At 37.4% G+C, this 21,871-nt stretch overlaps 1 protein-coding gene and 1 pseudogene across 12 annotated transcripts in view; one reads left to right on the forward strand and one right to left on the reverse strand.

Moving 5' to 3' along the window:
- The window catches only part of APC (APC regulator of WNT signaling pathway), a 123,253-nt gene that overhangs the window by 25,500 nt on the left and 75,882 nt on the right, over nucleotides 1-21,871 (forward strand). For 2 of the 12 annotated variants that reach the window (XM_061158209.1, XM_061158211.1), the window contains exon 1: nucleotides 21,287-21,443. The exons of 7 other annotated variants lie outside the window; for them this stretch is intronic. The gene's annotated coding sequence lies outside the window, so the exon portion shown is untranslated. Of the gene's footprint in view, nucleotides 1-3,953; nucleotides 3,973-21,284; nucleotides 21,444-21,871 lie in introns of those variants that run through there. 3 more of the 12 variants (XM_061158203.1, XM_061158199.1, XM_061158205.1) reach the window with 3 other exon arrangements.
- Nucleotides 18,956-19,777, reverse strand: LOC133066794 (small ribosomal subunit protein mS23-like; annotated as a pseudogene).

Below are 21,871 nucleotides of genomic sequence, written 5' to 3' on the forward strand. Positions count from 1 at the left end.
AAGATCTCCTGGAGAAGGAAATGGCAACCTTGCCTGAAAAATCCCATGGATGGAGGAACCTGGTAGGTCCATAGGGTCGCAAAGAGTTGGACACTACTGAGTGACTTCACTTTCACTTTCAAGTGATTAGTTTGATTGGACTGGTATTAGGATGCAAATTTTAGAATAGTTGAAGATAAAACTTTAGTGCAGTTTAGGCAGAATAATGGCTGCCTAAAGATGTCCACTTCCTAATCCCCAGAACCTGTGACTATGTTGGATTATGTTGCAAAAGGGAATTAAGGTTGAAGATAGAATAAAGTTGCTAAGGAGATACCCTGAATTGTCAGATTGTGGAGGTGGGCCAATGTAAGAACAATCTTTAAAGTAACTCCTTGAGAATGGAAGCAGGAAGAGAAGAGCAAGAGTCAGAGAAAGAGCTAATGACGGTGGAAGCAAAGTGACAGTGTTTCGAGCTGAGAGGAGCGCCGTCCACACTGCTGGTTTTGAAGGTGGAGGAGAGCGCCCTGGACCCAAGACTGGAGTTGGCCTAGAACCAGGAACGGGCAAGAAGACAGATTCTCTCTAGAGCCTCCTGGAAGAAGTAAAGCCCTGCAGTCACCTTGATTTTAGCTGTGAGACCAATTTTGGAACTTGCTTTTTGAAGTAACACAGAACACATATATATTATATGAAGACTCTGTATGTATCTCCCACTTAGTCTATACATCACTAAAAATCCCATTGCCTTTACAACATTTCAGCTCCTTCTCGAGTCCTATAAAAACTAGAAAAGAGAGGAGAACTGGTCTTCAGAACCAGTTGGTCTATGAAATGTGACTGACTTTATTTTCTTCTTATGCTTTTTTGTCATACCTAACCCAGTACAAATCTAAAGACTGGAAGGCTGTTAAATGAATTTGAGGTTTATTTGATTGCTTAGCCCCTGGAGAACCTACACTAGCACATGCCTTTTCAATACATAATTATTATTTTTACAGAAAAAAACTTTCACTGATCTCTTTGTAGGCATTAATCTACTCTATTCTATTTGAGGTCTCCAGTAAAGAAAGAGTTGAGTATTAACAAAGTGCAGGAGTCGAAATAGCTGAATTAGGAGCACTGATTTTAACTCATTTTATACTAGCTGATGTTGTTGCCCATATTCTTGTCAGTTTTTGAAATCACAAGTGTTAAAGTGGGCCTAACATGTTCATGTCAAAATGGAATGCAAAGTTTAAGATATTACGAATCCTATTATTTCTATTCAGAATAGAATCCTGTTCTTTCTATTCTGTTTTTTTTTTTTTAAGTTACAGAAGGTTCAGAGGGGTTTTTTTAATGTGAACTATGTATTTGTATTTATAAAATTTATTTGAAAAGTGAAAGTGTTGGTCACTCAGTTGTATCCAACCCTTTGCAACCCCCTGGCAGATTCTTTACTGTGTGAGCCACCAGGGAAGCCCTCAACATTTACTTATGAATATTTATTAAAAACAGACAAGCTAATCCTAATGAGCACAGATCATTTGAAGTCAGCAACATGTTTGTCGGTATAGTCTCATGATAGCCTTAATATACAATTTATTTCTGTAGTAAATTTTGATCAGAAAATATTTTTAATGCATACAGATATACATAGCCTGAATGATGACATTAATATATAAATAGGGACGGCAGGAGCTTTATTCTGAGATACATATAAACCTAGTAGCACAAATTAATGTTTCAGTGACCTCCATTGTTTCCAAATTTGTGCCAATACATTTTGATTGTATATGTTTTTAATTGTAGTTTTAAAAATAACAAAGTATACGGAAACACATACATTACCATATGTAAAATAGATAGCCAGTAGGAATTTGCTGCATGATTCAGGGAGCTGGAGATGGGATGGGATGGGAGGTGGGAGGGAGACTCAAGAGGGAGTATACCTATGTACATATAGGTATACAGATGTATACCTATTGCTGATTCATGTTGATGTGTGGCAGAAACCAACACAATATTGTAAAGCAATTATCCTTCAATTAAAAAAATAAATAAAATTTTAAAATAGCTAAATATATTGTTATACAAAATTTAAATTAAACTTTTGTGGAATTGCTGAGAAAACTGGTTTGAAAATCTTACTGAAACTCAGTTGAAAACATATGTAAAGTTTTTAGATTGGCTTGTTTTTTGATTTGAATTATATTGATTGGTGAATGTATAATGGCCATAGCTTTCTGTAAAATTCTGTCATTTGAATCACTAACTTTTATAACACGTGTAATAAAAATTTAGACAAATATTTTGGCCACAAACTGGTGTACTAAATAATAGTTTGAATCATAGTCAGAGTCAAGATTTGTTTCTTAGGGTACTAAGAAGTTATTTTAGAAGCTTTTAAAATGTATTCTGTGTTTAGAAGGGTACTTTTTCTTTCCAGAAGCTTTAGGCTTTATGAGGAATTATCTGTTCTGAATTTGTCACAAATAGTTGATGACTAAATAAGTCCTAGTTAATGAATCATGCACTTTCAGTAAGAGAGTCTTGAAAGCCTTTTGTAAAACTTAAGTCATCTTGACAACAGAGATATTTAGGACAGAACCAAATTGATTAATGTTTCTTTTACTTCAAATATCAAGGGAAAGTGTTTCTAAATATATTTAAACTTTTCATTTATTATATATATTTTTCCTAATTGCTAATAATATGTGATTCATTTGTTCATTCAACAAATATTTAGGGAGTATTTGCTATATAAGCATTATAATACAGAGACAAAGAAAAGGAAAAAAGTATCCAAAAGCAGAAAGGAAAAGCAGAAATTACTCCATAATCCACCTTCCATGAATAACTGCTGTGAATATCCACTCTGTGTACATCTGTGGGCATTTTGCTATTTGTCCATTACTTTTCTAATTTATACCATTTTTATTAAAATGAAATTGCTCCAAATACGCTGTTTGATAGCTTGCTCGGTGCTTTTCTTGCTATTAATTTGAAAAATTAAGATTATAATAAATATATTTCATTTAAAAACCTAAAGTTAAGTATCCTTTTAAATCTGAAATAGATTGTGAAAACTGATTCCCCCCATCCCCCACATTTTAAACCAGATTTTAAATCCAGTTTAAATCCTTGGCAATTTGGATTTTGTCCTTCTAACTAATAAAAAATAATTCAAGCTTTACTTGGTTAAATTTAAGTGAAATGTGGAATTTGCATTGAAATATTTGAGTCACAGATGAGTAGTGACTCATAGCATTTACTGTGTCAGGATGTGTTCTGAATACTGCTTCATATATATTAACTCCACTGTTCAACATTTCTATTCCCATTTTGTGGGGGAGATGAAGCACTGAGCCTTTAAGTGACTAAAGTCACACAGCTAGTAAATCACAGGAGCAGAAGACTCAATCCAGACTGTGTGACTCCATGATTTTGGTCTCAGCTACTCTTCTGTACTGCCATCATAGCTTTTCTGGAAACTTGTGTTTTTTATTCATAGTTCCAGTGATTTACCTAGCAAATCGGTGATTTGCAATGTAACATTTATTTGTTTTGATACGTTTAGTAGAATTCTTTTTCTCTGTGCTGCAAGCCGGTAAATCTTAGCAAGTGACGAATGAGATGGGATTTGTTACTCGCTCACCCACCTCTAGTATCTCTCTGCCCCGTGGGCCTCCCCCACCCCCCGTTTCTGTTGTCAGCTTCCGTGGGCTGCAGTGGGTGGCCCGGAGGCGGCGTCGGTGCGCTGGCCTGGGCTCGGAGCATGCGGCGGGGCGGGGCCCTCGCGCTGCTCCTCTCCGGGTGCAGAGTGCGAGTCGGCGAGAGGCGCGCGGAGCGCCGTGTAATCGCTGGGTGCGGACCAGGGCGCTCCCGGTCCGCCGGGGCCCTGCCGATTGGCTGCGCGCGGGCACATGTGACCGACATGTGGCTGTATTGGCGCAGCCCGCCTGGTGTCACTGGAGCCGGGATGGAGGTGCCGCTGGGCTCGGAAATGGGGTAGGTGCTGGAGCTGCGCTGGCCGGCTTGCTGCCTGGGCTGAGAGCGGGCGGGGGCGAGGGGGGCCGATTTTCTCTTGCACTGTCTAAAGCCGATGGCCTTGCCTTGGCACAGGGTCTGCAGCCACATGCCAAGCGAAAAGGCAGGGGCGTCTCCCCCCACCTCCCCCTACTGCAGCACCCGAGATGGATTTCCTGTGCTTCTGATCCTGGGTTTTTGACAGAAGGGGGAGGGGTACGAGTGTTAAGGGGAGACTGGTGAGAGAGAGCTGTTTTTGAAGCTAGAAAGAGGTTTTGTTTTTATAATGCCTGTTGACAGAGTAGAGTGGAATAACAGTATCTAAGGAAACGGTAGAGGACAACAAAGAATGGAGCATATTCATGGCAGGAGCGAAAGCTCTAGCCCATTGAAAGGCTTCTTTTCCTCCCTGGCCACGGGGACACATGCAGAGGTAGCCAAGAGAGGGGATACAAAGCTGCCGCTGATGGCTGATGTGAACCCCGTGGAAAGGGCAGCCTGGGAGAGGAGGTGGGGGGGGAGGCAGGTACTGCAGAGCTTCAGTGGTGGCTTTGGTTGGTGAAATTTTGGTTACCAAAGAGCCTGCTTTTGCAAACGGTGTGAGTGAACTGCCTGTGAATAGGGTGGCAAACAGATCCCAGTGCCTTTGTTACTTTGAAGTCACAACCCTAGTGCCTTTTTGCAGATGACTGCAGCAAAGCTTTCTCCCACCCAGGCTGAAATTATAACTGCAGAGGAGTAAGAACCCTTGCAGCAATGCTGTTGGTAGAAGTCTTTTTATAAAAAAGCCCTAGTTTATAACTACAACCTGTATAGAAGAAATTATTTAGATTTTTAAAACTAGGAAGAATATCTGACTATGAATGTTTTGACAGTGGAATGTATCAGACGCTTTGATTCTATATCACAGAAGAGATGTTCAAGTTCTTTGCTTCAAATAAATCCTGTAGGAAATCTTAATAAATTATGTATGAAGCAGTGGATCTTTTCCTTTGTTAGCATAGCTTTCTGCTATTAATTAGGTTATTCAAGAGTAAATCACTTTATAATGTAAATTACTTTGGGAAAAATTATTGTGATAATTTTTTTATAGGCTTAATATTTAAGATCTGTATTAAGTATTTATATTACTCTTTGGTCACTTTTAGATATCTTTGAATAAAGTCTATAGGAAAACATTTCAAATTAAAGCACCATGATTTTTCTTTTAGAAATATTTCTAATGAATACTCACAAGATATACTCTTGATATCGAGTATTTTCATTGCACTGTTTTTTGTTCCTTTCATTAAATGTCTAAAAACATGTTTTCAGATTGAATATAGTTTTAAATGCTGCCTTATCTTATGCATATTTATGGTAGCCAGCTTGTCACACCTCCCTACCCTCTGATCAGGATGGCAGTGGCTTTGTAAAGCACTCCAGGGTCAGTGTATCTTAAGTAGTGTTTATGTATTAGAAAGTCTTGAAAGAACCTTTAATTTTTGTTTTAGAAATTTTTTTTCAAGATAAGGAATTGAACTTAGCAGCCTGGTTTTCACTGATAAATAAGAAATTTTATTCTTTATTTTTAAAACTATTTTTGCTCTAAAAATTATTGATCATGTATATCAGGGTTAATAGTCCTTAGAATCTCTTTTTAAAATCTGATGAAAATCGTACCTAGAATTAAAGATGTTATATTAAATTTTTAAACAAAATTTGTTTGTTTTTTGTAGTATATCTAAATTTTCTAGAAGATCCTTTGAGATATTTTTCCAATAAGTTAAAGAAAATTTTAAGTGAAATTTAATAGCTAATGCCATTCATATCTTTGAACTCATAGTTTTTGACAGTTTATGATTCTTATTTTTAATAAATTATCATGTTTTACTATTTAAACAGCTCGGTGTAGCATTATTTTCATTTTAACTGATAGATTATTGCTAATTACATTAATTACGTATATTGTGACTTTATACAAGGTCATGTGTTGTATATAAGGACATAAAGAATGTAAGTCTTCTGTTTTGTTCTAACTCTGTAAAACTATAATCTCGCTTGTTGCATAACATACGAAATCTAACAGAAATTATTTGAAAAGCAATATAAAGCAACAAATCATTCATTGAATGAAAAAGAAATCTCGGTTTTGAGTTTTTAGCTATGGTCTAAGAATGCTTTGTAAAATACATGGTAGCTAAGCAAGTGGAGATGCAGCAGTTTTCATAATAACATTCATAGCATACTTTTTAAAGATCATTTTTTTAATCAAGTTAACATTTGTGCTAAACAGAACAGTATTAGATTGAGATTTTAGAGGGATTAAATAAGAAAGAGCTAAAGTACGAAAAGTTGATTTTTTTCCCTTTATATTTATTATGAAATACCTAATATAAGACTATACTATTGGCTTTAGTGGTCTTTGAAATTATTCATTGTTAATTTATCTGGGTGGCTCAGATGGTAAGGAATCTGCCTGCAATGCAGGAGACCTGGGTTTGATCCCTGGGTTGGAAAAATCCCCTGGAGAAAGAAATGGCTACCCATTCTAGTATTCTTGCCTGAAGAATTCCATGGACAGAGGAGCCTGGCAGGCTACAGTCCATGGGGTTGCAGAGTGTTGGACACAATTGAGCATCTAACACTTTTATTTATATGGTCAGAATTGAGCTATTGAGGACTTCAGAAATTAAATATTCCTAAGTATGTCTGTGAAGTGAATCAGAACTGTTAATTGCAGTCTTTCATGCCTTGCTCTTTAGATTTTTGCCATTTTCTCTATTTTTAAAAGTAATTTCACATAATTTAGCAGTCTTCTTATATTAAATGTTTTCTTTAATTTTGACCTCCCCTGCTTTGTTTTTTTTACTAATCTCTAAGTGTAAGGAAAGTTATGACCAACCTAGACAGCATATTAAAAAGCAGAGACATTACTTTGCCAACAAAGATCTGTCTAGTCAAGGCTATGGTTTTTCCAGTGGTCATGTATGGATGTGAGAGTTGGACTGTGAAGAAAGCTGAGCGCCAAAGAAGTGATGCTTTTTGAACTGTGGTGTTGGAGAAGACTCTTGAGAGTCCCTTGGACTGCAAGGAGATCCAGCCAGTCCATCCTAAAGGAGATCAGTCCTGGGTGTTCATTGGAAGGACTGATGTTGAAGCTGAAACTCCATTACTGTGGCCACCTCATGCAAAGAGTTGACTCATTGGAAAAGACCCTGATGCTGGGAGGGATTGGGGGCAGGAGGAGAAGGGGACGACAGAGGATGAGATGGCTGGATGGCATCACCGACTCAATAGACATGTATTTGAGTAAACTCCAGGAGTTTTTGATGGACAGGGAGGCCTGGAGTGCTGTGATTCATGGGGTCACAGAGTCGGACACGACTGAGGGACTGAACTGAACTGAAGTGTAATTTCACCTAGTACACAGGATAGGATAGGGTAGTATGATGTAGAGAAGATGATTTGAGGAAATACATTCACTACGTAGTTGAGTACCTACTAAATGCCAGACAATATAAAGGTACAAGAGAGTCAAATAAGACATGGAAACTAACTTCCAAGAAACTTACAATAGAACTATGTGAAATATTATTGCTACTGCATTGAAAACACTGCTTTGGCTACTCCTGCAATCTTTAAAGATTTATATTATCTAAAATGTCTTCTGACTTCAAGGAATGTAGTAGTTTGCTGTTTGAAACACAATGCCTTGTAAAATCTGCTTGGAATAGCAGATAATCAGAAATTAAATTTCTTTGGACATATTAAGTGCCTTGAATGTAAAAGATGAAGTGATTTCTAGATCTTCTAGCTGTAGTAGTCAATAATTTGTGGTTTTTGGTTTCTGTAAGGTTAGAAGGAAAGTACATAGGTCGTTTCTCGTTTTGGTATAGGTTGTTAAGTATCACTCACTTGTTAAGTACCAGGTATGTTCTTGAAAATTATTTTTGTAAATCAAATCATGACATCATCAGTCCCACAAGGCAAGCTTTACCCCTTTATTCCCACTCCCCTTATAGGCACTCATTTACAAGTGTTCTTAAATATACATTAATTCTTGTGAAATGTTCAGCATTTTGTGTCTTTTTTTGTAGTTAATGAAGGTTTTTTTTTTTTTAATTGTGGTAAAGTATACATATAGAATTTACCAGCTCAGCCATTTTTAGGTGTATATATAGTTCTGTGGCATTAACTATTGTTGTGAATGTATCACACAGTTCATCTCTAGTTCTTTTTCATGTTCCCAAGCTGAACCTCCACTGAGTAAGCGCTGATTCTCCATTCCCCCTTCCCCAGTTCCTGGCCACTGCCATCCCATTCTCTTTCCCTATAAATTTGACTTCCCTCAGAACCTCAAATAAGGTAAGTCTTCAGGGTTCATCCATGTTGTTGCGTCTGTCAGAATTTCCACCTTTTTTGAGGCTGAATAATATTCCAGTGTGTGTATACCACATTTGTTTATCCATTCATTTTTTGATGGACACTTGGGTTGTTTTCATCTTTTGGCTTTTATGAATAATGCTGTTCTGAACATGGATATGGAAATACCTATTTGGGTTCCTACTTTTGCTTCTTTGGGGTATTGTACCAAATTTATCTTTTTAATTTGTATAACTTTTTAACACTTTTAACTCAATACTATTTTTTATTTTCTTAATACTATTTTAAAAAATTGGGGGAGGGGAGGCTACCACATGTAACATGGGGCTTCCCCTGGTGGCTCATTGGTAAAGAATCTGCCTGTAATGCAGGAGACGTGGGTTCCATCCCTGAGTCGGGAAGATTCCCTGCAAGAGAGCATGGCAACCCACTCCACTATTCTTGCCTGGGAAATCCCATGGACAGAGGAGCCTAGTGGGCTACAGCCCATAGAATCGCAGAGTTGAACACGACTGAAGTGACTTAGCATACACGCATGCACACAGCATGTGTAATCTTAGTTTCTCTGCCAGGGAGTGAACATATGCCCCCTGTGTGTGGAGTCTTAACACTGGACTGCCAGCGAAGTCCCTCCATACTGTTTTTTGTGGTTTTTTTTCATACTGTTTTTAAGATCTGTTTTACTTTCTGTCCATCTAGTTTGTGGTACTAAGTCTTCTATATAATGTTCTGTAATATCTATCAGATAGGAAGGTCCTTAAGGTTTTTTTTTTCCCAAATCTCTTTTACCACAAACTTTGCTATGGTGTGCATCCTTGTATGGGACTTCTTATCGACTATTTTAGTAACGTATCAGTATATAAGCCGAATCTTAGTGGCTTAATCAAGAAATACTTAATACTTTAGGGTTTCTCTGGGGTAGACATTCAGGAGTGTCATAATTGGGTATATGGCTCACAGTCTCTCATAAAGTTAGTTAAGATGTTAGTCAGGCCTGCAGTCGTCTGAAGGTTTGACTAGACTGGAGGATTAACTTCCTAGATGGCTCACTCATGCTGTTTCTCCTGACTGTTGGCAGAAGGCCTCACTTCTTTGCCATGATGAGCTGCTATGAGGGCCGGCTTGAGAGTTTCCATGACACTGCGACTGGCTTCCCCCAGTGATCCCGGAGAGAAAGAGCAGGAAGGAAGCCTTTCATGACATAGTCTTGAAAGTCATACTCCATCACTTCTGCCATAGTCTCTTCATTAGCAGTGAGTCACTTAGTCTAAACCACACAAGAGGAGATGGATTAAGCTACAGTTTTTGAAGGTATAAGACCAAAGAAATTGTGGATGTATTTCAAGATCACTTCATGTCTGGTGAGATTTCACTGGAATTTATCCTTGGAAGAGGGATCACTGGATTATAGGATGTTTTTCATATTGTTGTTGTAACAAATTAGCAGAAACTTAGCGTTTAAAACAGCCCAAATTTATTATCTTACAACCTTGGAGATCAGAAGTCTGAAATGGTTTTCATTGGATGAAAATCATGATAGCAGCAGTACTAGGCTTTCTCCAGAGACTGGTGAATCCATTTACCTACTTTTTTCAGCTTCTAGAGTCCAGCTGCATTCCTTGGTTCATAGCCTCTTCTCCAGCTTTATGCAAGCAACACAGGAACTCTGTCTCTGACCCTCTGTTTCTGTCTTCATATCTCCTCTGACTCGGACTTTTCTGTGTGCTTCTTATAAGAACCCGTGTGATTACAGCAGGTCTACCCACATAATTCAGGAAATTTTCCCAATATTAAGAAACTTGTTCACATCCACAGAGTCCCCTTAGCCATGCAAGATAACACATTCACTGCTTTCCAGGATTGGTATGTGCCTACTGTACTGTAGGCATACACATCCAGTTCTTTTTCTTTTTTTTTTCAGATGTACACATGCAGTTCTGAAGTGTTTTTTTTTTTTTTAAGTTTTATTTTTGTGAATGGATGTTACTTTTTTCAGTAAATTCACATTTCATTTACCAAATTTGTTTATAGTATGGTATATAATAATGACTAAGATGGTAACCAGATATCCATTGAAGAATATCGAAATACATGTTCCACTAGCTATGTTTAGAGTCTTGGTTTTGTTATCATTTAATTTATGTCGGTGTATTAGCTACTTGGGAATAGAAGCTGAGAAACGTTAAAGCAGTGTGGCTGTGACTTGTAGTCTTGCTAGACCGTTTCTGTGGGTGCTCTGTCCAAACCTCATCTTCCTCACACTGTGACATTACCTAGCCACATTGTGGTTCCAGTCCACGTTTATGCACTTCCCTCCGATTGTTTCAGCAAGGTGTGACTCTCATAAACTCCGTCAATCTCTTGAACCCAAACTTGCCTTTGAATTGTAGGTAATTTGTATCTTGGGACTTTCCAGGTGGCTCAGTGGTAAAGAATCCACCTGCTAAGCAGGAGACAGATTCAGTCCTTGGGTTGGGAAGATCTCCTGGAGAAGGAAATGGCAACCCACTAGTATTCTTGCCTGGAAACCCCATGGACAGAGGAGCCTGGCAGGCTACAGTTCATGGGGTTGCAAAAGAGTTGGACACGACTTAATGACTAAACAACCAGGACAACAATTTGTGTGCTGGAGTCTCCTGTAAGTCGGAATCTTAAGACAAGACTTGTGTGAAGTACTTGCTTTGGGACATGATCCAGGAACAAGAGTAGTGGCTTAGAAAATGTTAAATAGTGAAGAGGTACAGCCAGGATGTGTTCTCAAGTTGATCACCGCTTCAGACAATTTGGAAAGCCGGGACTTTCAGAGGAGCGGTGTAAAATTGTTTACCTAAGGAAAAGAATTATACATACTAGCTCCCATTCCCCTTTAGTCCCAACCCGTGTGCACTCTCACATAGGTGCACGTGCTTGCGTGTCGGGACCCACACTGGAGTGGCACAGAGGGGCAGAAAGTGAGGGTGCCTGGTGCAGTCAGGGCGCTGTCCGCCTGCGTCTTGCCGCGAGCCGTGTGACACGGCAGTGACTGCGGTCAGAATGAGCCAAGGGAACGGAAGACGGGACAAGAATGTCTGATTCATGTGTATACAGAGCCTGTTTCCCCTTTCTACTGGCATGTTATCCATTTGCTAGGTCATAGATATTGAGAATAAGGAACATGTCAGTTATATTTTCAGTATTACAGAGCTGCTGTGACCGAGTTCCACATACTCGTGGATTAGAACCATAGAAATGTATTCTCTCACAGTACTGGGGCTGGAAGTACAAAATCACAGTGTCGGCCAAGTTGAAACCTTCTAGAGACTCTGAGACTCCATTCCCCGCCTTTCTCCCTGGCTCATGGTGGTCACTGGCGTTCTCCAGTGTTCCTTGGGTTGCAGCTGCCTCACTCCAGTCTCTGCCTCCCTTGTCACTTGGCATTTTCCCCGTGTCTCTGGTCATTTCTTCACATGGCCTCCGTTTAAGGATTCCAGTCATTGGGTTTAGGGCCAGTCCTAATCCCATAGGACCTTATCTTTATTCAATTACATCTGCAAAGATCCTGTTTCCAAGTGGGGCCATTTTTCACAACCTCCAGGGATTAGCTACTTGTGACTCAGCATATGTTGGGAAACCTGATTCACCCCATAAAATCTCCCTATAATATTTGCATGGTGTCTTGGGAATAATTAGTTTTCAAATGTTTCTTGATTTGAATTGTACAGAAAGAAATCCATCATCTTACTTGTTTAATGGGAAAGTCATCTTGGACAGTCTCTGAATTTGTGCTCTCTTTTTACTCTTCTTTGCTCTCCGTGGCTGTTAATTCTTACACGTATTTATCTTTTTGTGACTTGCACTGAGTATTTCGGGAATCACGAAACTATTAGATACAAACTTTGTCTTAAAGGTGGGAAACAAAACTTGCCAAAGTAAAATGGAATAATTAGAAAACAGTTAAACCAAGTAGTGTAGTATTTACTGAACAATTAGCAGGAAGACTCATTGGCTTGTGGGAGACAGATTTTTTTCTTGTTGTTGTTTAAAAAAAAACATAGCAATTTAAAGTGACATTTAAACATTAGTAGCTGATGTCATAGTCATAGCCAATATGATTCTTTAAGCATACAATAATTACTGAGTACATTCATTTTTGCCTTTTTTTTTTTTTTTTTTTTTGCTAGTTTTAAGTAAGATTGTTTTCCCCTATGACTTATGGTACAAATTTAGGAAGGTTTTTGTGTGAGGAAACAGAATTGGGCTTTAAAGTATACCAAAGCAGAGGGGGAAAAGGCTGGAGCATTCACAAAGGAGATGAATTCTGAGCAGAAGTACAAAATAGTTTGTATGGAAGAATGAAGAGGGAATTAGTTAAACAGAAGGGTTATTTTGGAACTTAATAAAAATAAGTTTGGAACGAAGACTGGTATTAAGTACACTAGATCATGAAAGCTACATAGAGGCAGGAGCATGGCCTTAGGAGCATGAGCATTGAGAACAAATATGACTTTAAGTTCTGGCTCAGCCATTTGATCTGTGTTTTTAGGAAAGTTACTTGCCATTTTTGAAGTCCCATCTTCCTTAACTCTAAAATAGGAAGTGATACCTACGTCACAATTGGTGAAGATTAACTGCGTACACACACACAAATGCACACAGATATGTATATGGCACTTATATGACCTATTGTAAATACACAATAAATGGTAGACTTTCTACATTTCGTCAAGTAGAAAGATTGGCAGATATACAGAGGATTTAAATAATGTGCTACAGGTATTAGCATATTATATACCTGTTTTAGAACTTTGTACACTTTTTCCCTTTTTTTTAATTTCAGTCAAATATAACTGATACAGCAAGATGAAGAAAGAATGAAAAGGCTTAACAACAGAAGAAAATTTAAAATACTCAAAAATCTTTCTTCTAAACAAGCACCTTGTCATCTGAATTCTAGCTGACTTTGAAAGACTAGATAAGTTAGTTGTGTTTCAGACTATTTATACCATATAAAATTAGCATAAAGTTAATTTAAACCTGTAATTTAAAATACTGTAAAAATTTCAGTCATATTATGATTTATTTCATAAAAATTCCACATGAAATACTGAGCAATGAACAATGTAGTAAAATTAATAAAATATGAACAGATAGGGTTTATTGCAGGAGTGGAGGATGGATCAAAATGAGGAAATATGATAAGTGACAGCATCAGCAAATTAAAAGAAAAACTGTATGGTTATGTTTTATCATAAATAAAGGAAAGCAATAGAATGGGAAAAACAGATATCTCTTCAAGAAAATCAGAGATACCAAGGGAACATTTCATGCAAAGATGGGCACAATAAAGGACAGAAACGGCATGGAACTAACAGAAGCAGAAGATCTTAAGAAAAGATGGCAAGAATACACAGAAGAACTATAGAAAAAAGATCTTCATTACCCAGATAACCATGATGGTGTGATTACTCACCGAGAGCCAGACATCCTGGAGTCCGAAGTCAAATGGGCCTGATGGAGCGTCACTACGAACAAAGCTAGTGGAGGTGATGGAATTCCAGTTGAGCTATTTCAAATCCTAAGAGATGATGCTGTGAAAGTGCTACAGTCAATATGCCAGCAAATTTGGAAAACTCAGCAATGGCTGCAGGACTGGGAAAGGTCCGTTTTCATTCCAATCCCAAAGAAAGGCAATGCCAAAGAATGCTCAAACTACCACACAATTGCACTCATCTCACATGCCAGCAAAGTAATGCTCAAAATTCTCCACGCCAGGATTCAACAGTACGTGAACCAAGAACTTCCAGATGTTCAGGCTAGATTTAGAAAAGGCAGAGGAACCAGAGATCAAATTTCAACATCCTCTGGCTCATTGAAAAAGCTAGAGAGTTCCAGAAGAACATCTGTTTTATTGACTATGCCAAAGCCTTTGACTGTGTGGATCACAACAAACTGGAATATTCTTCAAGAGATGAGAATACCAGACCACCTTATCAGCCTCTTGAGAAACCTGTATGCAGGTCAAGAAGTAATAGAACCGGACATGAAACAACGGACTGATCCCAAATAGGAAAAGGAGTACATCAAGGCTGTATATTGTCACCCTGCTTATTTAACTTATATGCAGAGTGCATCATGTGAAATGCCAGGCTGGATGAAGCACAAGCTGGAATCAAGATTGCCAGGAGAAATATCAATAACCTCAGATAGGCAGATGACACCACCCTTATGGCAGAAAGTGAAGAAGAACTAAAGAACCTCTTGATGAAAGTGAAAGAGGAGAGTGAAAAGTTGGCTTAAAGCTCAACATTCAGAAAATGAAGATCATGGCATCCAGTCCCAACACTTCATGGCAAATAGATGGGGAAACAATGGAAAGAGTGAGAGACTCTATTTTCTTGGGCTCCAGAATCACTGCAAATGGTGATTGCAGCCATGAAATTAAAAGACACTTGCTCCTTGGAAGAAAAGCTATGACCAACCTAGACAGCATATTAAAAAGCAGAGATGTTACTTTGCCAACAAAGGTCCGTCTAGTCAAAGCTGTGGTTTTTCCAGGAGTCATGTATGGATGTGAGAGTTGGACTATAAAGAAAGCTGAGCATCGAAGAATTGATGCTTTTGAACTGTGGTTTTGGAGAAGACTTGAGAGTCGCTTGGACTGCAAGGAGATCCAAGGATGCAAGGAGACATCCTAAAGGAAATCATTCCTGAATATTCATTGGAAGGACTGATGCTGAAGCTGAAGCTCCAATACTTTGGCCACCTGATGTGAAAAACGTGAAAAACTGACTACTTGGAAAAGACCCTGATTCTGGGAAAGATTGAGGGCAGGAGGAGAAGGGGATAGACAGAGGATGTGATGGTTGGATATCATCACCGATTCATTGGACATGAGTTTGAGTAAGCTCTGGGAGTTGGTAATGGACGGGGAAGCCTGGCATGCTGCAGTCCGTGGGGTCGCAAAGAGTCAGACACAACTGAGCGACTGAACTGACTGATGTGTTATCAAAACATGCTATAAAATCATTTAGAAGCCACTCCTAAAAATTTTTTTAAATAAAAGGAAAATACCTGAATGTTAAAAATATTTACTGAAATCTAAGAGTAATATTTTTAAATGGTGAATTATGAAATCATTCCTATTAAAATCAGGAATAAGATCACTGTTGTTAAAATACTATTTTGAAGTTGATTCAAGCTAACAATAAGATAAAAGAAATGAGGTCTAATTATTAGGAAAGAAAAGGCAGAATTATCACACTTATAGATCATATGATTACATACCCGGAAAATCTATAGGAAAAGACTGTTAGAATTCATAGGATAATTGGTTAAGGTGGTTCCATAAGGGGTATGTATTTTGCAATATTTGGTGTTTCACTCATGGCAAATCAAATAACAAAAAAGCTGGAAATCAATTTGATACAAAATGCACAGGGCCTTTTCTTGAAAAAAGAAATTGAAAATTTGATCGAATTATTCCTGACTGAGGTAAGATTTTTAATCTATTTCAAATTAATATAAATGTAATACAGTTACACTTCTATGTATATATGAGACTTTAACATAGTTCAGTGAAAAGAAATGTTTTAATTAATCATTCTGTAATTGGTTATTCGTATGAGAGTCAATTCAGTAAACCACTCATAGTATAAAATAAAAATTCTAAATGAATTAAAAATCTTAATGTAAAAAATAATTTCTGATACAAGCTAGTGAGTTAAAAATCACTTGCGTTTATCACCTCTTTCTCTTAAGACCTCATTGTGACGTGATACTAACCAAAAACAGTTCAAAGAATATGTGCTGACAGTGTCACACACAGAATGAAAGGGAGCCAGATCAAGATTGTAGCAAATTTATGGAAGAGGAAGAAATCATGGAAATTAAAAATTACTGAAATATAAGGTCCTTAAGACTTCCTAGGTCTCTTTTCAGGTTACTTCTTATTTAGGAAAAAAATATTAGGGAATTTTCTACTAGTGCAGTGATGAGCACTTGGTGCTTTCCCTGCCATGGGCCCATGTTCAATCCCTGGTTTGGGAATTAAGATTCTGCAGACTGCATGGTGCAGACAAGTAAATAGTAAAATACTAATTTTGAAATTTCTCAATAGCCTTTGAAATTATGTGGGCTACCTTAAGCGTCTTGCAAACCAGAATTGTGAATTCATGCTCTGGGCCAGGGGTTAGCAAATGGCTCCTGTTTTGAAAACAATATTGTTGGAACACAGTCATGTGCATTTATTTATGTATTGTCTGTGGCTGCTTTTGTGCTGCAGCAACAAAGTCAAGTAGTTGCGACAGAAATCATGTAGTTTACAAAGACTTCTTATCCAGCCCTTGTAGAAAATTTTCCAACCTCTGTTCCAGGTAATTTTGGTGGCCATCTTGGAAATTGCCCTCACTTGAAATGGACTTCCACAGAGTCCAGCCAATGAATGTAGCCGTTTACAGAAGGTAAAGGAAAGGAAGGGATGGGGAAAGAATAGAGCAGATAGGAGACTGATTATCGCTGCCTACCTGGCTTTAGTAGGAAAGAGGGAGAGAAGTAGAATGGAGAGTAAGTACCTCCACTGGGTGTTAAATAAAGAGAAAAGAATTAAAAATAGGTGAGGTGCAGAATTACTTTTTTTAATCTGACTTGTTAAAGTTTCGTATTTTTTGAGATTTTTGTTTTATTTCTTCATTTTCAATTATTATTTCCTTTTTAAAACTTTCCTGTCCTAATTAGAACTTCCAGGATTATGATGTAATGATAGAGAATCCTTATGCTTTTGATTTTAAAAAGAATGCCTCTAGTATTTCAGTATTAAGAATGACACTTAATGTTTTTGGCAACTTCTGTCTGTTTCCAATTCATTGAGTTTTTATCTTGAGTAGATAATGACTTTTTCCAAACGTTTGTTCTTTATTGAGATGATCGTATGGTTTTTCTTCTTTAATGTTTTAATGAAGTAAATGACACATATAAATCATCCATTGCTAAACCATCTTTGCATTCTTGGAGTAAACTCAGCTTGATTCTGCTGTAGTTTCTTTATACTTTTGTGTTCTATTTCCTGATACTTTGTTTAGAATATTTGTGTCAGTATTCATAAGTGATATTAGCCTATGATTATCTTTTCACAGGGCCTTTGACTTTTACATCATGGCTATATTAGCCTCATAGAATGGGTTGGGGAGTATTTCTTTTATTTTTATTCTTGGAAAAGTTTGCATAAGGTTGGAATGATGCATTTCTCAAATGTTTGGTAGAAGGTGTTTATAAATAAAACCATTTGAATCTGGTATTTTTTTGTGTTGGACAGAGGAAAGGGGAAACATTTAACTCCTCCAGCTTTCAGTAGTTGTAGAGCTATTAAGATTATCTATTTCTTGCTTGAGTCAATTCCCCCCACCTTTGAATTTTGTTCACTTTATACATTTGGGATCTTGTCTGTCTCTAATATTCAATCTTTTCAAAAAACTAACCTTTTGCTCTGATCTTCAAACTTTACAGAAACGTATACAATGGAAAGGAAGGCATCTTCTCAGCAGAGCTGAGACCTTTCCAGAGGCAGGCAGTGTACTTTTTTTTCAATGACATTTTATCTTTTTACAACCGTTTTATTTTTTACTAAAACAGGATGAACAGTATGAGACATAGTGATCTATACTCTCTTGTTTTCTCTCTTCTTTTTGTTTTTTTTACATCAACCTCATTTTTGATGCCAGTGTAATATTCCACTTCATGGATGTATCCTGTTTAATTAAAAGTAGTTATGCTTTTTTCCCAGTAAAAACCTGTCCCATTTGTTTGATGTAACCTAAGAACTTGATTTATTAACCCTTTTGTAGTAATAGACATAATCATTTCAGAGGTCCAACAAGCCTTCCATGTGCCTTACCCTTTCACAAATAAGTTGAAATTAAAATGTCCATTGCTCTGTAATAGCCTCCTTGGAAGAGGGTATGTTCCATTTAAGTATTTTTAATTACAAACACAGCTCTCTTCTGTAATTTAAATGCCATGTGATGTTGTTAGCACTTGAACCCGTTTCTTCTGTGACTTACCCTAATGTGCAGTTTGAGAGAGAGGTGCCGTCTTAACACTTCCTCGCGGCTGCCCTGCTGCCCTTGCCGCTTATTTAAAGTTCATCTTCTTACATGTCTTTGAGATGCTACCTTTACTATGACTAACTTTTCATATACTTCTGGAATTTAAAAAAATGTGTTCTCTTGGTTGATCTGCCAGTATCATGGCTTTTTAAAGTCTTTTTATTTTTAAATGACTTTGTACTTATAAAAGAGAAAAATAAGAGAGTTCCTATGTACCCTTCAGTTAGTTTCTCCTAATGTTAACATCTTATATATCCATAGTATAATGATAAGAGCTAAGAAATTAGCTTACTGATACAGTACAGTTAACTTTGTACTGTTTTACTTATAATGGCTTTGCAGCAATAATTTAATATGTCGTAGGAATACTCTTGCTCTTCCCTTCATATTTTCCCTTCTTTTGCTTATTTTTTTTTTTTTCAGTTGTCTAGCTGTAGCAAACAAAAATAAAAAAAAAAATTTATATAGTATTTATATTGGGACCATGTAAAATTAACTCAGGGAGAAATGACATCATTATGCTACTGAATCTTTTTTTTTTTTTTTAAGCACTGAGGAATTCTTTATTTAATACCACCATAACATAAAAGTTCACATAACTGCTTCTTCAAACCATGATACAGAGCTTTATGACAACCTAGAAGTGGGAACCCAAAGAAGGCAAACACGATGCCTCAGAGATCAGGAAACATTTACAAAGTTCAACTGTTAAAAACAGTTCATTCCAGCAGTGAATCCAGTTTGGATGTTAGTATACACAGTATACACGTTCTTCAGGGAGGTGAGAGGCCTTTCGATTCTTCTCCAGGTGCCTCCAAATGCTGGGCCTGTGGAACTTCTTTCAGAGGTGGGTTCTCCAACGCAGTTTGGGATTTGACACCCATGGGTTCAGATTTCCGGGAAACTTGACTACCTTCCTGTTGAGTCCTTGCTTTTTCTACTCGTCTTAAAATGACACCTTCTGCCAACAAAGCCTTCCCTGCTTCCACAAATAACTTCTCTTCATCTGTTTCTCCAAGTTTCTGTAGCTCAATGTACTTCTCCACGAACCGTTGACAGGTAGACTTGAAGTTTGGGTTGAACAGATCAAAAGCTTTTGGACCAGATCCATAGGCTGAATAAAATTTCGCTCTAATATGATCCTCGTGGTAAAAGATGTCCTGGGTGGGAGATTTAGCTTTGTCATATCGCAAGTGAGGCCTTCGGACAACTGGGTCCCGCAGCGGAGGGAAGGCGTTATATATGTCAAACCAAAGGGGTTTCTCCTTCAACACCCCAGCCCAAATCAGGTCTCAGGTCCGCGTGAAAACGCTCCCCACGGTTTCCAGCCGACTGCCCGCCATGCCCGGGGCCTTGGATCCCACTCTGTGCCTGTCACTACTGAATCTTTAGTACACAAACAAGATACCTCTTTCCATTTGTTGAAATCTACCTTTGTGTCTCTCAGAAGTGTTCCATAGTTTTCCTCATACGTGTTTTGAACTCTTTATTCAGTTTATGCCTGTTTTTTTTAATTATAGATAAGATCTTTTCTTTCATTTTATCATTTATCTGGTTTCTCTTTGTACATATAAAGGAAAGATTTCTTTATGTTTTGTACTTCACTAAATTACTAGATTATCTTGTAGTAAAATTTAGTTGGTTCTTTTGGATATTCTAGTTATTTAATTGTACCCCTACCAGTAATATTCCTTTCTAATTTCATTCTCTGTGTTGACTGATAAAATGAATAAGAGTGGTAAAAATGGGGCTTTCCCTGACTTTAGTCATATAGTATATCTAGTATTTCCTCATTGGGTGGTGCTGGCTTATTGTGGGTCTGAAATATATTATGTTTAAAAAGTGTGCTTTTATATCCAGTATTTTCAACAAGAATGGGCATTGAATTTTTAAAGTGTCTTTTCATCACCTTCAGCATGATAATATTTTTCTTCTGTGTAGCTCTATTAATGTGTTGGGTGATATCAATTTTACAACAGTGACTTTTGTTGTAAATTTTAGATTTTCCATCTCTTGTGGTTAGTTTTGATAAAATACACTTTCTAGTAAATTATCTATTTCATTTAGTTTTCAAGTTTGTTTACATAGACTTGAGCAAAGTAGTCTTCTATGATTCTTTTGGTTTCTTTTTGTATTGATATTTTCTTTTTTTTTCATTACCATCTGACAGTACTGAAAATTCATTAAACCAAAAGAATAAAAGCAGTTTAATTTTTTTTAAATCCCAAATTTCTTAATTTATAATAAAGAATCTTTCAGATTTAGTTCTAATTGTGTATCCCTTACCTACCTAAACTTTTCTGCCTCCTTGCATTAGTTTCTTAGGATCCTTGTAGATTTGTTTCTAGTGAACATTTGGATAAAAGTCTAAATAACAATCCTTTTATGAAGCTTTCTTCTCCCCTACCCTACTCTTAAGGGATGAGAATCTCGTTAGTGCACACCCTGTCTCCCTGGTGACTCAGAAAGAACCCACCTGCAGCGCTGGAGACCTGAGTTCCGTCCCTGGATCAGGAATGTCCCCTGAAAACGCGAATGACCCCCTTCTCCAGTATGCTTGCCTAGAGAATTCCGTCGACAGAGGAGCCTGGCGTGCTGCAATCCATGGGCTCTCAGAGTGGACAGGACTGAGCAGCTAACCCTTTCGCTTACTGAGAAGCATGTTTAGATCTTTGTATGTTCTCAATGATGTGAGATTCAGAGATTTTCCCATTTCATCAGATAAATTTTGAGGTTTGTTTTTTTTTTAATGATGCTGGGTGAGTTGCATTTACGATATATTTGGTATGAAATTCTTGTGATTGTTTTCTAAAACAAATTTATGATTTTTTAAATTTTGCATTAAGCAATTTTGACTTAGGTATGGCGGCAACATATTAAAAGGACATAAGGCAAGATATTACCTCGAAACATCTTATTTTCTCATAAAATTATATGGAAACATCCTGTTTTCTGAAGCAGAAATGACTTAAATGTTTTGATTCTGGAGGGAGAGAAAAAGAAATAATGGTATGTTTTAATTGTCCACCTAAAGGGTTGAATTCTTTTTTGTTCCAGTAGAGAGCACTTTTAGTAGTCTCTTGCTCATTTTGTCCATCTGGCTCTTTTTGTGATTGTATGTGGTTATAACCTCTGTGTCTAAACATAATTCCAGTAATTTTCTCTTTCCCTGTATTGTTACTTTTTCTCTTATTTATACTATTTTAGTGGAAAATTGCCTGTTAGGATTTTATTTGGAATGAGGAATTTTAGGGCTTACGTTACTAAATACTGTCAGATTCCCACCTTTGTCACGATTTTTAATGTGCTGCCTCTTTGTAGGTAGAGCTGCTTCTTATAAAGTACGGTATAAAATAGATAGGGCTTCCCAGGTGGCTAGGTAGTAGAGAAACCGCTTGCCAGCGTGGGAGACTGGGGTTCAATCCCTGGGTCAGGAA

The sequence above is a fragment of the Dama dama genome, chromosome 12, assembly GCF_033118175.1.
Source record: "Dama dama isolate Ldn47 chromosome 12, ASM3311817v1, whole genome shotgun sequence".
NCBI classification, from domain to species: domain Eukaryota; kingdom Metazoa; phylum Chordata; class Mammalia; order Artiodactyla; family Cervidae; genus Dama; species Dama dama.